Consider the following 6,265-nt stretch of genomic DNA (forward strand, 5'->3'; position numbering starts at 1 on the left):
AGAGTGAGAGAGCCCTGAGATTCTTTCTGATCACCAGGCAAGCATCTCTGTCCTGTCGGTTTTGGTGTCTTTATTTATAGGTCAAACAATAACATGACATCATAAAAAGGAATTTTTACAATGGATAACTCTTTGTGATAAGATGCTTTGGAAAGTGTACAGAAGCAGGTTTTACAGAAGTATTCTTGCAGAACTACTCCAGTCAGTGAGGTTGAGTAAATCTTACAACTAAGGAAATAACAGGGTATTCTTAGTGAAAAACAGGATAACATACATATTTGTTCTAAGTTAATAACGCTAAGGTTAGGTCATAGGTTAAGTGTATAGATGGGCTAAGAGTCATTCTGTCTGGCTCACAAGAGAACGAATGTTTTTAAACTGGGTAATAAGTTGTTTGTGGAAACCTTTTTGACTTGATGCTGAATGTGTAAACACCATGGAGTCCCTAAATGTGTCAACCTTTGTTTTTGGGTTATGTTTTAGCTACTCTTATCTATCTTTATCCCAGCCACCCCTGTAAGGGAGGGTGTTTGCAGAAAGTAGGCCTTAGGGAAGGGACTGCCATACATCACCAGTTAGAAAAGGTGTAAGTATTAACTTAAGTTCTACCCTTATCTGTTCCTTAACTCTATAATTAGGCTCTTTGTCTCAGGGCCAGGCTCAACTGTAACTCTTGTGTTCTTAACCCCCTTTATTATCTAAGTCTCGGATCTGCAAGACCCATAGGAAGAGCCTTTTGACAATCATCCACAGAGCTTTCATCTAAAATCTCTTTTGAAAAGGCAGGAATATGTTTTTCCTTATGAGGGATCTGTGTTCGGAATATCAGTCTGATATGGAATATTGTGAGGCCTGGTCAGTACCAGCAGGCTTATTTCCAACATGAGCCAGTAGTAGCAGAAAGAGATACCAGTTTTCGTTTCTCATGGCAGGAGCTGTGCAAACACTGCCATTTCCTTGCTGTGACTGTCATCCAGTGAGGCCAGTGTGGCTCCCGGCAACATTAGGTGACCGTGTCTAGTCCTCAGCTTCACGTGGATTGAGAGGTGATTGCAAGCAGTAGCAGCACCCAAACTCTGCATTGCAGTGCCTAGTCGTTTGCTTTGATAGTGTCAAGAGGCCTTTGTAACAGCTTCATCCAGCTTCCGGATTCCGGGTTTGCAGCTGACAGGGTGTGTGCTTTTTTTTTTAAATTTGAAAGTGTCTAAATTAACCCAATATATGTATGTACGTATGTATGTTTATTTATTAATTATTCTTTTTAAAATATAGTTTATTGTCAAGATAGCTAACATACAGTGTATACAGTGTGCTCTTGGCTTTGGGAGTAGATTCCCATCATTCATTGCTTACATGCAACACCCAGTGCTCATCCCAACAAGTGCCTTCCTCAGTGCCCATCACCCATTTCCCCCCTTCTCCCTGCCTCCCCCATAAACCCTCAGTTTGTTCTCTGCATATAAGAGTCTCTTGCGGTTTACCTCTGAGAGGGTGTGTTCTTGAACTCAATTCCAATATTGGCCCTTTGAATCCCTCCCATTGCTTTTATCATCCTAAAGATGTTCTGGCACTGAATCCCTTCAGCTGAATCTCTTTTACCTGCATGGAACTCTGCTATACCCTCCTTACCAACTAACAGTTGATCAGACTGACCAAATATGTGATTGTCTCTCAACTGTGCAAAAGCCATAAATCTCACTCAGAAATTGTTGGTTCAGAAGCTCTAAATCTGTATGTCTATTAGGAACAACTGCTAAATTTCAAAAATAAAGTAGTAGCTTGGACGAGAGAAGTTATTGCTCTCTCATGTAATAGACTACATGTACAGCCCTCTGTGGTTGTGGAGTTCAAGGTGTCATGATAGGTTTTCTCAGTCAGGTCCAAGGTGACTACTAAATTTCCAGCCCACGCACCTACACCACAGGCAGGAGCGAGAGAAAAATGTGCAAAAGAAAGGTACACCCCTTTCTCTTAAGAACACCTTCTAGGGGTGCCTGGATGGCTCAGTCAGTTGAACGTCTGACTCTTGATTTTGGCTCAGGTCATGATCTCACAGTTGTGGGATCAAGCCCTGAGTCAGGCTCCACACTCGGCATGGAGCCTGCTTGGAATTCTTGCTCACCTTCTCTCTCTGCCCCTCCCCTATTCACATGGCCTCTCTCTCAATCCCCCCCTCACTCCCTTTCTCTCTCTCTCTCTCAAAGTAAAAAAAAATAAACATTAAAAAAAAACCATCTAGAAACTGCATATATCACAGTCGCTGGTACCTCTTGTCTACAACTTGGTTACATAGCTCACTTAACTGAAAATCAGGCTGTAAATATAGTGTTTATTTTGGATGACCAGATGCCCAGCATGAATTCTATTACTTTGGAATAAAGGAAAAATGGGTGAACTAGTCATTTTAACCACAGTCCCATTCATATAGCCTCTCTAGTGTCTAAATATACTGTAGTTTCCACATATGAAGCATACTTAACCCACTCCCCAGGACAGTCCAGAATTCTGGGTGGTATGCATGTGTCTTTATCACATTTGGATGCAGCTTCTCATGGCCCAGAGATGAGTCCGCCCATTCCTTTCACCCTACTCACACACCCAATACACCCTATGGAGTATGACCAGAATCCAACAACTTAAATTCCTATTCAGAAAAGACGATGGAAGGGGCCCTGGGTGGCTCAGTCGGTTAAGCGTCCGGCTTCAGCTTGGGTCATGATCTCACGGTTGATGGGTTTGAGCGCCATGTCAGACTCTGTGCTAACAACTCAGAGCCTAGAGCCTGCTTTGGATTCTGTGTCTCCTTCTCTCTCTGCCCCTCTTCCACTCATGCTCTGCCTCTGTCTCTCACAAAAATATTAAAAATTAAAAAAAAAAGGCGATGGAAGATACAACAGTCACAGTCCCATAGCAGGGATCAAATTCGTTGTGTAGGAGATGCCAGGATGCCCACCTCCAGCAGAGAGCACAATCATGGGTGAGTCCACTGCAGCTGCTGTTCACTGCTCATGGCAGTTGGCATTGCTTTGACCACTGTCCTTCATAAACCTCAGATTTTGACCTTCAGGGTGTTCTTTCTGCCCATTGTTTTCTGTGGCCATTTCTTATCTGTAAGTCAGGATATTTATGTATAGTGAAATACATCCTTTTTGGTATATATGCAAACATATATGCATATATGCATTCTGACAAACACATCAGAGTTACTACTATCACAATTTAAAAAAGTGAGTGAAACAGCATTTAAAAAATTTTTAATGTTTTATTTATTTCTGAGAGAGAGAGAGAGAGAGACAGCATGAACAGAGGCAAGGGTGAGAGAGAGAGGATACAGAATCTGAAACAGGATCTAGGCTCTGAGCTAGCTGTCAGCACAGAGCCCAACACGGGGCTTGAACCCACAAACCGTGAGATCATGACCTGAGCCAAAGTCAGACGCTTAACCGACTGAGCCACCCAGGCGCCTCGTGAAGCAGCATTTTTAATAAAATGTACAGTACAGTCAGCATGCTTACAGAAAATGAATGACAATTTTAGTCAGTGTATAGCTTTCCCTAACTTCTGAACTTGCTGTTGTTTCAGGGGAGCGATCTGAAGCATCCTCCATGGCAAGATGATATACCTGCTGTTAATGTTTGTTTACTTTGCGTCTGGAACATTCAAATCAGAATCCAAACAAAGGCTATACATTGTGTTTGGTTGTAGGAGACTCTTCAGCTCCCTTTAATGCATAAATTCCCCCCCCCTTTATCTTTTTCCTGACATGTTTTTATTGAAGAAAGTAGATCCTATTTGTCCAGTAGAGGATTCTACATTCTGTTCTTTGCGATTCTATCTTTGTGGTGTCGTTGAATGTGGAGCCCTGTATTTCTTGTAAACTGGTAGTTAGATCTAAAGACTTGATCATATTCAGTTTGGACTTTTTGCGAAGAAGACTTCCTAGGTGGTGCCTTGGGATGTCTGGCCTTCCAGTTACATTTACTGTGGGCTAATATCTGAGCCTTGTTTTCATTAGCATCATGAAATTTAGGATAAAACCCACTGGCTTCCTAAAAGGGAGCATTGTTGAATAAGAATCTCTGGAGAGTTGACCACTTCAAATAACTAAGCCAAAATAATTTCCCACCTTCTTTTATTAAGAACCTTTAAAGTCCACTTCCAGAAATATTCCCTGGTTTTTGATGGCAAGGTCTAGAACTTCAGAAAGTTCTCTTTGCATGAACCTTCTTTCCCACACATTCTGCAAATCGCCCTCAGATCATATAGCAAGTTTAAATCTGGTGTGAAGGTAAGTGTTGTGTGTCAACCTGGCCCAGCCCTAGGGTGACCAGACACTGGTCAAACATTATTCTAGGTGTTTCTGTGAGGGTGTTTTTGGATGAGATTAGCATTTAAGTTGGTAGACTGAATAGAGCAGTTTGCTCTTCCTAATGTGGGTGGGCCCCATCTAGTCAGTTGAAAGCCCAAAGAGAATAAAAAGATTTACTTTGGGAGGCCCCAAGTAACAAAGTATGCTTCCTGTATGACTGTCTCTGACCTGGGACATTGACTTTGTCCTGCCTTTGGACTTGAACTGAACCATTGGCCCTTTTTGGATCTCAAGCCTGCTGGGTTTTCAGACTTTCAGACTCCAACTAGAACTCCACCATCAGCTCTTCTGGGAGTCCAGTTTGCTGACTCACCCTCCAGATCTAGGGACTTTCTGGCACCCCTAATCACATGAACCCATTGCCTACAATAAGTTAAATTATATTGTTTTATGCACATTTATGGGTTTTGTTTTAGAAGAACCCTAATAAATAGTGTGTCAGGACCACTACAGTGAGGCGTGGTGCATGAGGGAAATGTCTCATCTTTCTTCTACCAGAAGACAAAAGAGAAGCAGCAGAGAGAACATGTCATTCAAGTTTAGGGGCTGATATTTTCCATGTCTTAGAAGCCCCCCAAATACCATAACTCCAATTCTAAGGAACTTACCATTTGTAAATAAATGTCTTAAATTTCACAAACAGGATAGTTAAATTTGTGAATGCAATTCCCATTGGAATTTAGTAACATGAAAAATATCCATCTCAGAGGTCTGGGAATGATGAAATGGGTATTTCAGACTAAACCTGCCCCCCTCCCCCAACTCGGCCCACCCCCAACAGAGACACACTGATGAACAGGCAGAAAATCTAGATGAAAAATAGGAAACACCTGTATGAAGGTATCAAAACGCTACCAAAGCAGCTAGGAAGTACAGGGTCAGTATCCCAGTGAGGAGGGAAGCTCAAAGGAGTCAGTTTTGTAATTAGTTCTGCTTTCGTCTTACAGGCACCTGCCAGTTCTGGAAGAGATGAGAGGCTGAGTGGCTGAGCAGACATTTGAAGAGAATCATGAAGCTGAGGAGGCACAAGAGTTAGAGCTAAGGCCTATTAAGTAGTAGGGGTTCTAGTAAACACAGGATTTTGAATGCAAACAAAGCATTGCACCCATAAATAATTTTGTGCAGGAAATACCTCAGCCTTCACAGGGACACAAGGCAGTTTGAAATCACCTCAAATTAGGTTAAGGTGATCTGGGACTGCTAGTGACGCCAGCCCAGCCACCTCCCAGAATGAATTGTAAGGTCCCTTCATATCCTCCTTGAACCTCAAATTTGCAACATAAAAATGAAATCTCAGACTTAAAGAAGGTAAGGGATTCGTATTGGTGAAGTAGATTAAGATGGCGGAGATGTAGCCTGGATGAGAAGGATGTGGCCATATTCTGCGGGGTCCAGCCTCTGCAAGCCAGGGTTGACCCAGAGAGTGATGGTTGGCGTCGGTGAAGAAGACACGGAGCCAGCCTCTTCAGATGGACTGCTCAAATTTATTTTTTAGCTTAGGGTTTTTATATTGCAAATCCAAACAATCATGCTTCAACAATTTACATTTTTTGAATACAGTCATAGGACTTAACATTTCTAAGTTTTCTTGGCAACAGTGATTTCACGGTACATGATTTCCACTTCAACTAATAAAATTGAACCAGGTAGTCATAACAAAGTTCTACATATTCTTTACTACGTATGGCAGGGTATCTAAGGAAAAGTGAAGCATATTGCCACAATACATGAGATCACAGTGCCCTTTAACTGTTTAAATTCAGCGGACATGCAAAAACAGGACATACTTGTACCCGCAGTTGTAGGTAACGGACTCTCACAACCTCTTACTAAGAAAGAACAATGTCAACATTTATCATAGATGACGTATGGAAATGTTTTATGTGAATCAACTAG

The sequence above is a fragment of the Crocuta crocuta genome, unplaced genomic scaffold, assembly GCF_008692635.1.
Source record: "Crocuta crocuta isolate KB4526 unplaced genomic scaffold, BGI_CrCroc_1.0 scaffold323, whole genome shotgun sequence".
Taxonomy (NCBI): domain Eukaryota; kingdom Metazoa; phylum Chordata; class Mammalia; order Carnivora; family Hyaenidae; genus Crocuta; species Crocuta crocuta.